Source organism: Centropristis striata, chromosome 21, assembly GCF_030273125.1.
Source record: "Centropristis striata isolate RG_2023a ecotype Rhode Island chromosome 21, C.striata_1.0, whole genome shotgun sequence".
Taxonomy (NCBI): domain Eukaryota; kingdom Metazoa; phylum Chordata; class Actinopteri; order Perciformes; family Serranidae; genus Centropristis; species Centropristis striata.
In genome coordinates, this window is record NC_081537.1 from 23,257,717 (window position 1) to 23,269,502 (window position 11,786).

An 11,786-nucleotide genomic window follows, 5' to 3' on the forward strand; every position below is an offset into this window, starting at 1 on the left:
CAGTTTTTCAGCATAGTTTAACACTCAATTACACCAAATAATCAGAATCATTGCATTTATCTGCAGATACACAGAATAATAAAAGGCCTCAAAATAGGGCTGGGCGATATATGGATTTAAAGGACATATCTATATATTTTTTAATGTGATATAGAATTAGACAATATCGAATATATCGAAATAGTTCATTTTTTTTCTTTCTTTATATATAAATGCTGCCCTTACTCGGGTTTGTCATATTTAGTTCTTTTGTAATGTTCGTTTTTCTTTTCTCATTTAAATATATTTATTTCAGAAAAAGATTGGCCTATTTTATTTCATAAGATAAGATATTTTTTATTGAAATGTGCACTTTATGGAGCTTTGATTTAAAAAAAGGTACTCCTGTTGTTATACAGTATTAATGTTCACTTAAATAAACAGTTTCAATAAAACTACTGACAAAAACAATTGAGATATCATGTTTGGCTTTGACTTTGACTGAACATTTGCTCTCACTTTGCGATAAAAATATCGGGATATATATCCTATATCGATATTGAGCCTAAATATATCGGGATATGACTTTTGGTCCATATCGCCCAGCCTTCCCTCAAAAGGATCACAAGAAATCATTACAGATGGATCTTGCACTTCCTTAGGATTAGGAGTTGATTAAACCACAGATCTTAAGAGGAAAAGCTCTGCAGTTCTGGGTCTCAGTGAACTGCTGAGCGAGGCAAACACCGCAATGTACATTTGGAACTGAATCACCAAGTCAGTGCCAAAAAGTGATCCTACCTCTCTCAACCCTTTCACGTTATCACCTCAGATGAACTCCTCTTTTGTCTCTACGTGTGTGTGTGTGTGTGTGTGTGTGTGTGTGTGTGTGTGTGTGTGTGTGTGAGAGAGATAGGGGGTCAAAAGAGAGACCTGTACATTGACCAAGCCATGCTAACACAACAGAGCTCCATCCTGTTCCTGTGAAGTGTGAGAGCGAGAGCCAAGCGCAGCATTCTGCTCCACGGCTGCCTCAGCAAAAACACAATATGTTGGCTCTAAAGGAGCACGCTGGCACCAACTCTCACCCCATACAATATCATCAGCCTCATTATACTGGATGCTGCTTATTTGGCCACAGTCTCCACCGGGACAATGTGTAGCGGAGAGGGTGAAGTATCATCGTATGATAAATAGGAGGGAAATGCAGCTCTGTGTGTATTAAAAAGCTGAGTCTGCTTCTTCTTATCGTCTGAATCAACTGGTGGATTTTCTCATGTTTCTCTCCTTTTTAAATCACATTTTGTGTGTGGGCTTTTCTTCTGGGATTCAAGGACGCTCAGTTCAAACTCCCAGCCTAGAGTGTAGTGCTTGTTGAATTATCCTCTTGACCTTTTGATGTGTAATTCCTGCTACCGTAACCTTTTCCACACAGAAGAGTCCTTCACTATTAAAATGATCTTGTGAAAAAGGTACCTGGTATTTAGACTGAATGGCCACTTTGTTGCCACCCGAATATTACAACAAGTCACTGGTATCTTCTCGGTTTCCCTTTTTTCATCTCCTTGTTATTTTCGCCTTCCGAATCTGAATATTTCTGCACGCTGGGGTCCCTAAACAGTCTGTGAGTTGCATAAATTGGGTATCACTGGAAAGCTTGGACTCCTGTAGATTTAATGAGATAAACTTGATTCATGTGTGATGATGTGAGTTCCTGTTGTAGCCATTAAATTGCAGTGAGAGCATTTCTTGAAACTTGACCTCCCTGCATAAATCAAGCGGCTGTGACCTCTCGGATAATCACAGCCTCATGAAACTTTACAACCACAAACTAGAGACCTAGAGCATTCAGAGGATGTAGAACTGTCCTAGGTATATTGGCAATAAGAGGGTTTCTCAGCAGCTTACAAAAACCAGAAGTGGTCCAATCCAATCGACGAAAATACAGAAATCTCCAAAGTGTGAAAAGCTTTTGAAACCAAATCACAGCAATCATTTTTCTATGTTGTTCCAAAGGTCTTGGTGTATTGATGTGGTACTCCAGATAAGTGTTTTTTTGTGCAGAAAAGTCTCTATAACACTTAATCACTCTTATCACTTGGTGAATGTTTATTTTTCTTTATAATCATTATTTTTTTTATTTTTAGTAGCATAGAATTTGCCTCTGTCTTGGGAAATCAGTGAAATTGGGATATCTCTCGTCATCATTTCATATATCAGAATATGTTGTCAAAAAGCCATAAAAAATAGCCATAAAAAATGTTCATGTTGTCATGTTTTAGGAAAAAAATTAATAAAGGGTCAGGGTATGAATGAATGAATGAAAGTATGAATTCCAAATATATTTGTGAATAAAACTGGTCATTTTGGTGTCTGTAAGTGAAGCTGAAGTTTAGATTTATGAGAAAAAAACTCATGTTGAGAAAAAGGCCTTTAAAGGTTTTTATACATTCCTAATGGAAATTACTATTTGAAGACAAAATATTGAGTCTAATTCACAGCAACAACAATATAGAACATGTAAAACACATCACACATGATCTTTCAGTGCACACAAAGTACAAATATAGGAAATTAAAAATGTATTAATTAGTTTTTATACAGTTGTATACTGCATTAAAAGTGTATGGTTGTCACAAAATTAAAGAAAATGGTCGAATGTGTGTAACAAAAGGTATCAATCATCCTTTTATACCTTAATAGTTTAACAATTTCCTGATTAATTAGTACATTTTATTACTAGAACAAGCTAGAGCTGCATCTACAATTAATCTTAAGGTTCACAGCTTTCAGGTGATGTACACCATCTACTGTTGACCTGCTGTCTCCCCTTGAAAATCCACTGCCTTCAACCCCCAATTCTGTTTATAAATGGGACAAATGAATATAGAGGTTAATACACATGTTATTTCAGTTATAACAGTCCCACAAAACGCCTCTAAGAAGTCTCTAAGAGATGCAAAAGCAAAATACAAATACAAATATTCATTCAATCTGACTGTTATTGCACCCACTTACTAAACTAATCAGTTGAATAAATGGTAATCCAGATAACTGCAGCGCCCCCTGGTGCTGCTGAACGTTCCCCCTGTCTCCAGTCCGGCGGCACATCACACCACGAGGTGTTACTTGAGTCCAACATTGCAGAGTTTCTGAGCGAGCCAGCAGAATTTCAGTATCAGTTAATGATAGACTTTGCAGCCAGCACTTCCTGCTTGCAGTTAAGGGCCTGCAATACGGCACCCATAGTACAACCTGGCCAAACACTATGAACGGCTCGTAACAGTGCCTGAGGAGTTATCGGGTTTCCCTGGCAATGTCTGCCTCAACAGGAATGATGAACCGTGCAGGAGGGCAGCCAGCTCCGCGCTCGCAAAACGCTGTGCGGCGGGCATTCCAGCTGGGATTACACCACGGTGTAAAGTAACCTGTCTGACTCCACCCAGCACCACCCACTGGAAGGAGAGGGAACTCAGTCCAAAGTGGAAATACTCGTATGGTGCCAACATATCGCTTCAATACGGTTCATCTGCAAGCCTGCTTGATAAGTCGGATTCTGTTTACAAGCTTTTTATATGCAATGATGCGCCACCTCTGCCACTATAATCCCTATATCTTAATGTTAATGTGAAAGAATTTCTCTTCATATTAACAAATGAGGGAGAAATTACTAAAAATAAACACCTATAACATAATGAATGCATGCACTAACATGCACAGGACACGAGGCCAAAGAATGGTTTAAAAAATCACAGTCTGATCGGATCTCAAACTAACTAAATGGCAATATTTTGGTTTCAAAAAGCTGCTCTTCACCACAATCATCAAAGCACTACATGATGGAATAGAGAGGAAAAGGAAACGAATGGGATGATAAAAAACAAAAAGAAAAAAAAGGCTGGAGTTACAGGTGAGTTTTAAGTTCAGTCTGAGAGAGTTTGAGCTGCCACACAAACACACAAAAAGGCACATTTTCATTCAAACAGTCAGACTGTGTTTAACACTTTTTACAGGTACTGAACAGATGGGGAATCAACACATGTCATTAGTCAAAATAATTGCCTTTGCTTTCTGTCTGAAGTCACGTAAAGACAACAAACTTCTGTATAAAGAAGAGGACACAGTCTCCTGAAAAGTGAAGCCAATGTGGACCTTAAAGCTGCATTCTTTCTAACGGCCAGCAGGAGGCGACTCCGCTGGTTGCAAAAAGAATTCTGATTATATAGTAGGGATGAGACAAAATGAGCCTACTTCTTGCTTGATTTATGACCACAGCGAATATTTTCCTGATAAGTTTATGGATTCTTATTTCAAGTTTTAAGGCTCTTATTTGGTTTTATGTGGTATATTTGGTAAAGTATAGTCCCATTTATAGTAAAATAGACGAAAAAGGTGGCTACCTTAAATAGCATTGACTTTTTTGGGGAGTGTTTTCTGTGTTAATCTTTGAGCTTTGATTCTTTCACAGAGTGTTTTCAGTTCAAGTAAATTGTAACACTTTGGTTGCCTAAAAATGTTCCAAAGAAGTTGGGACGCTGTGTAAAATAATAAATAATTTGCCAACTATTCTGATTCTGATCTCAAATATTTAGTTGTCTCAATTTTAAATCACATCGAACTAATTATCTTTTTGTTTTTAACTGACAAAATAAGACATTTAAAGACATCTTGGACACGTTTCTGACATTTTATAGTAAATTGAAAGCAGATTAATCGATAATAATTATAATAGGTTGCAGCGTTAATTATAATTTACATGAATTAAAGCTGACTATGCCCTCAGTTCATTGAGAACTTACTACAAGCCTTTTACAGCCACAGAGGGTCAGAGTTTCACTCTCAAAAGATAGATTTTTGGGTTGAAGTATCACTTGAAAACAGAGCAGAGTCCCAGCTGATAGTAAAAAGAATTCAAGAACTACGTATAAAGAGCAAGCGATAAAGATTTCCTTACAATCAAAGTAGTAAACCACCTGCATGGATCTGAAAGTATAATTTCAGCTAACTGCTCTATTTTCTTACTCTGCACTTTGGATAAATCAGATTGCGAGAAGCTTCCACTTCATGCCTATTGAAAGCATTGACAGTATTGACATCGGAGAGGGTGTGGGATGAAAATGACTGAACGTGGGCAGCCATGTTACATAAGCAATAGTCCACTTCTCTGACTAAAACAGCACGAAAACACTGACACGCAGCATGCATATATGTGCTGCTCACCTCCCTCTAACAGATGGGATGTTCTGTCATTATTACAAACCAGAGAGCTGCAAAAAAAACTGTTAATAAATAAATAATATTGACACATAATATTATATTGAAGGTTTATTATTAGCTTGAATAGGGATTCTGCAGCTGTTAAAGTAAAGATTGCACCAATTTTTTAAACAAAAAAGCAGTAGACTGAACAAATTATTTGACATTTGGGACTCTACAGGTAAACAGAGTTGTTTTTTTTTACTTATAGATATCACCATGAAACTTCCCCAGTTTGTTATTTACATTAAGAGACTAAGACTAAGATTTTCTTTGAATTACGAGTTTTCTGAAATGTTATGTTTAGATATGCAAATGAGCTGTGAATTCATTAAATATGCACTCATTTGCATATATTTCCAGGACATAAATCTGAACATCGGATAAAGAATATATAATTAGAGTTATATAATATTAAGAGTGTTTAACTGAAAGAAATTGGGATACCTCCTTTTATCATTTCATAAATCAGAATATACTGTCAAAAAAACCCAAATCAATTTTCGTCATGTTTTTAGGAAATGTATAAATCAGGGTATGAATGATTGTAAAAAATCTTTACAGTATAGCTAGGAATAAAACTGGTAAGTTTCATGTCTTTAAGTGGAGCTGAAGTTGAAATGTATGAAAAAAAAACTAATTTTAAGAAAACAGCCTTTATAGGTTTTTATACATACATCTTTACTTAACTTTTATTAAGTACAATTCAAAGATACTTCACTTCAGTATTTCCTTTTATGTGACTTTATATTTTTACTTCACTGCATTTCAAAGGTAATTTTTTTACTTTTTACTCCACTACATCTCAGACTTTCTCCTGTTATTTGAGAACCTTATCTTAACAGGAAATTAACTGCTAACTTCTAGGAACAAAATGTACAAAATGTATAAATCAGGGTATAAATGATAACCTTCCTGAAAACCTTCAGAATACAGAATAAAACTGGTCAGTTTGGTGTCTGTAAGTGGAGCTGAAGTTGAGATTTATGAGAAAAAACAAATTTAAAAAACGGCCTTTAAAGGTTTTTATACCTTCTTAATGAAAATGACTACTTGAAGAGAAAATATTGAGTCTAATTCACAGCAACAACAATATAGAACACGTAAAACACATAATATTGTGCAGGAGAGTGGGAGCTTTCTAACGAAGGTTTAGACTACGCTAACGGTGCTACACGCTCACTTTTAGTGAATTTAGGAGAAATCTACAGGTGCAAATGGATCAAATCTGGTCTTAACTCTAGATCCCCAGTCTGTGTCGAGGTATTTCTTGGTACGTGTGTCGTGTCTGGCAGGATCTCAGTCACCTTCTTCCTGTTTCCCTGCTCAGTTTCAAGGCTCAACCAGTCTGGGATTTGAGTTACATAGTAATGACACACGCACAAACCACAGCAGGGCGTGTCAGCCCGTATCAGTTTGTTTTCATCCTCTCATACTGGAGTTCATCCAGTGCAACACACACTAAGATCTTCAGTCTGAAACCAGCTTCACATATCTGACGTTGAGCGGTGAGCCATTTCTCCATCTGATGACTAACTTCTACAGCTCCCAACTGGTTCTCTCACTTCCTCCCTCTCCCAGCGGGTCTGTGGTTGTCATCGTTACATCCATTAACACACCTGCTCAGCTCTCTGGTCCCCCACCTACCTACCTCTCTCTCTCTTTCACAGTCTCTGACCTAAAAACAAACCGCTGGAATGCAATTACAGCCAGGAGAGACAGATAAGGACAAAAATATGATGGTAAATGTTTTAAATTGGCCCTTAGACAAAGTTAATTAATGATTAAAAATGCTTTATAATTGTTAGTTTTGTCAATAATTGAAATAACAATAATTTCACACTCGTTGGCCTTCAAGACGAAGAAAACAAAAAACATGGCAGGTGCTGCTGCTTCCTGACCACTTTTGGTTGAAAATGAAACAAGTAGAAGTGCCGTATGGAAACATTTTGCTCATGAGGCAGACGACCAGGGGAAGGTGGAAGACTGTCTATCAAACGAGAGTTTAAACGAGTGCAAGTTTAAAAAAATACAAAAAAATTCAAAAGAACTACATAAAACAGAAGGAGGAACCATTGCACAGTCGCTGCCCAGACTGTAAAAAACGGTGCACGTCATGACAGCTGTAAATCATCACAATCAGATAAGCCAATTTGCAAGAATGCTACAAAGTCAAATAGCACAACAAACTGCAAAACATCTGAAAGACTGACGGTGTTTATGGGGACTTTTGAGAGGTCAGTAACGTTCCTGTTTCAACAACATAGAAGTATTGAACTTATCATAAATGTTAACCTGGCTATTAGTAATTAGCCGATAGCAACTTTAGCCTTCTGTTAAGTTATCATCACAAATTTCTCTGTGCATTTGGAAAATTTGCATGAAAAAAGCTTGATGGAAACACCAAAATTCGATCAAACATTCTAAAAAAGTTTAACTTGCTTAAGGTGGTTTTTGTCCTTTTTTCGAAAAATAGTTAATGCACCTAACAGGAGATGGAAACTTTTTCTGGATAAGTTCTGACGTAGCGAACATTTAACTCATTCCTGAAGATTTCTCTCCAATCAGCAACCTCTTTTTGTTGTTGTTTTTTTCTCATTCTCCTGGTTACTGACGGATTAGCCGACCTCTGCCATCTTCTGACCAAAGTACGGTACTGCAGCTTTGTTTATTCGCTCTAAACCAGCTGCTGGAAACTCACTAATTCATATTTTAATTAATGCAAAAATTTTGCTTGAAATTCACTTTGACTTTAATGGAAACACGGCTACTGATAAATATCCTTTTTTGTGAAATGTCCGGTGTAATCATCACACCAGTGTTGTTATGAGTTTATCATCCAGTGGGAACATTTCCTCACTGTGGCATAATTTCTAGTTGCAAAAAAACAAGAACATAAAGGTTTAATATCAATAAAGCAGCTTTATAGAAATTCATTTCAGCTGTTAATTGACATTGGCTCCATCTCATTGAAGTATTTCAGCGTTTCATTGTTCCTTTCTGCAGGATGTGATGTTTCTTCCCCTGTTACTCATGCACACGCTGCATGTTGTCATCCACATCAGTGTGACCGTTTCTCTGACAACAGGTGAAGAGTGGAGGCGACATTTCTCAAACCAAAAACACACTCCATCCTGTCTGCTCATTTTGATCTTTATTCCTCCATTTTCCCTCCTCTTCACTCTTTTTCATCTGCTTTCGCTGTCTCCTCTGGCTGTCTCTTCTCTGCACGATCACAGTGACACAACAGTCATCTCTCATCAGTCCAGACGCCGTCTCACAGCAGCATCGTGAGGTTATCATCCCCTCTCATCTCTTTATCATAACACTGCCTTCTCTTTCTTCCTTCATCCTGACTCTCCACACTTTGACATTTCCTCGCTCTCACTCTCTCTTCCTCCCCACCCTTCTTGACTCCTCCTCTGCTTTTTTCTCCAGCTCCTTCTCCCTATTTCCTCTCTGTAGCGCCCATTTGCATCCTTCGAACACAAAAAAAAATCACAGAATCATTCATCCCAGCACCAACATATAAACCCTGAGCACCCCGTTCCTTCCAGAGGACATAGCATCAGTATTAAAAGACGTACTATATCATAAACACTGTATGTTGCACCCTTTGTTCGCTCAGAGAGCCAAAACCACCTGTTACTCCACTCGTGTGTGTGTGTGTGTGTGTGTGTGTGTGTGTGTGTGTGTGTGTAGGGAGACAAGAACAGCTGACTAAACATAAGGCTGAATCTTATAGAATAAAAGGTGCTTAGCCAGCGACCTTTTTCACAGCACTCTGCAAAGAAACACTCATACTGTACACACAGGTTTATCAATGCACATAAACGGCGCTTTCAGACCTGTAATTTAAACTAGTCAATACAGCTCGGTATGAAACTTAAACACTGTATGTAAACAGCCTTTTACAATAAATACAATGCTGTGAAATGTCTCCTTTGTGGGTGTGTCGGAGAAGTTGTGAATGTAAAAGCATAATACATTTTTACTTTGCTAACATTAAATGTTTATACAGCAAAACATAACATTTAGCATTAGAAATAGAGTTTTATTTTGTCAGTGTGGTTTAGGGTTGCCAAGAAAGAATCGATACGAAGAATTAGTATGAACCAAAAAAAATGATGTCATTGTTGCTGGTTTGTTTTTGTGTTTATTTTATTTATTTATTTTTTCACTCCCTCAGACAACCTAAAATAATTGTTATCATTGTTGCTGGTTGGTATTTGTCATTGTCATTTGTCATTTGGTATTGTTTTTGTATTGAGCCAGACAACCAAAAAATATAATAAACTGTCTCTTACTACACCGGATCTGTATTACCAACTAATCGATCTGTATCTATAGAGTGCACTTAGGCGCACTTAAGGTGGGAAAAACATTTTAACGCTCTCCATAGAATTGTATTGAAAGATGGAGCCTCCTTGACAATTTCATCTGCTAGCAAAAAACTGAAAAATGGTCAAATAATAATAATACTACAGTGTATTTATAATGCACTTTAGATTCAAGGGAATCTCAAAAAGCTCAAAAGCTGCTATGTGGTAGAATGCACTATCGAAGAGGTTAAAGACCTGAAAGTTTTTATAAACTGACTAACGGGGGAAAAAGGAACTTAATAAGACAATAAGATAATAAGATGAAACAAAAGTGGAAACAGAAGTGAGACATCAGTTAAAATGGGCATAACTGTGCAATCCTGAAATTTAGTATCTTTAACGTTTCAGCGCATAGTTTTCAAGAAGTTAACAAAATGTCTGTTACTTAAACTATTAGATTTAAACATATTTGTTTATATTAGCACTCTGTCTACCAGAAAGGACAAGTTAGCTGTTTGGAAGCTAATGTTAGCTATATGTTAGCAAGCTTATGTTAGCTAATATCCGCTTTTGTCCTCCTAAAAGTTCAGTTTTTCTGTTTGTCAGATTTTAAAAACTAATTTGGGTTACAATAAATAAAAAATAAAAAACAGAAATGGAAATGTGCAAATGTCTGGCTCGCATTTGCACATTAGCACAGCAGGCTAGTGTATTAGCAGTTAGCCCACAGCTAGCACTGTACCAACAAGTTCAGTTTGTCAGATTTTAAAATCTAATTTCAGGGTTGTTTAACTTGTTGGTAGTAGGCTACATAAAAGTACCTAAAAGCAGCTTTGTAATAAAATAGAATAAAAATAGAAGGAATCTGATGCAGTTAGCTGTTGTGTCTGGCTAGCATTAGCACGCTAGCACAGCGGGGTAGCGTGTTAGCAGTTAGCTCGTCAGCTAGCCCTGCAAGTATTTAGGACTTCTTTATGTAGCCAAAGGTGTTGAAAGGCTGCTTGTGTTTAGTCAACATTCAGAAGTAAGTTAATTAAATGTAGAAAGAAGAACAGAAATTGTAGAAAAACGTATTTCTCAAAGTAAGATATTGATAAAATATGAATTGGTATCATCCGTCAGATATTTTATCTGCATTATCATCAAAAAATGTCAAACATAACCCGACTCTTTAATCTATATTACTCATAATACTGATCTCATTCTCACTGTGTCATCTTTTGCTCTCATCTATTAATCAGATACCCCTTCTACTCATAAAGTCCAGCTTATAGAGATCATTTTCCACTTATTCTTGTGTTTTAGAGGCATAAAAATGTCAAAAACTCCCCACACTCAGCCTCACATCCAGCTAATGTAAAACTATAAATCCTAACGTCTTTGCTAAGCGCAGGGAAACCCACTTTAATCACTGAACGGAGGCTGACAAGGCTGTTTCTGCATTATCATCACGACAAATTATTGCCATATTGGCTTATTCATGTTGCAGTATGTCGCTGTGGATTCATCACACATGAACATTTCTTTGTTAGGGTGATTTTAAAGTAGATGTTATTAAAGTGACTGGTCAGTATAATTATATTTGTAGTATAACAGTGCCTTTCACCTCCTGTCCTACTTCTCTTCTTCACCTCTCCCATCTTTTCTTTTACCTTTCACCTCATCCATTTTTCATCTTTTTCTCCATTAATTTCTGATCCTCTGCTCACACATATTTACAGGTTAACAGGTGCTTAATGGCTGCAATCACACAAAAAGGATTTATATTCAACTTAATAAGGAGAAAAGACGTATAACGGTTTGAAAATTCTGAAAGGTAAAATCAGCTCATGATAAACAAATAAAAAATGCAAGTTTCTGAGCATCATCACCTCTCAGACACCCCTGTATGAGTTAAACCTGCACACAATGAACATCATAACAAAAATTACCATATCCACAATATATAATCTCCCTTTTTATTGAATAACAAGAACAAAAGCACTCACACCATGTTAGTGCTCCGTCATCAAATCGCCTGTTGAACAAAGGCTGACAACAAAAGAGCTGCTCCCCATCAACAAAATCCACAAATAAACAACTTCCAAAGGCAAATATCAGCTCATTATTCATCATCTCATATCAAATCAGATGTTTTTTAAGGAATATTCTGCAACTTTAGTGCAAAATAATGAACCACAGCCCTGATTTCCTGCCCGAATATTGTTTTTGTTCCCAGCAGCCACACCA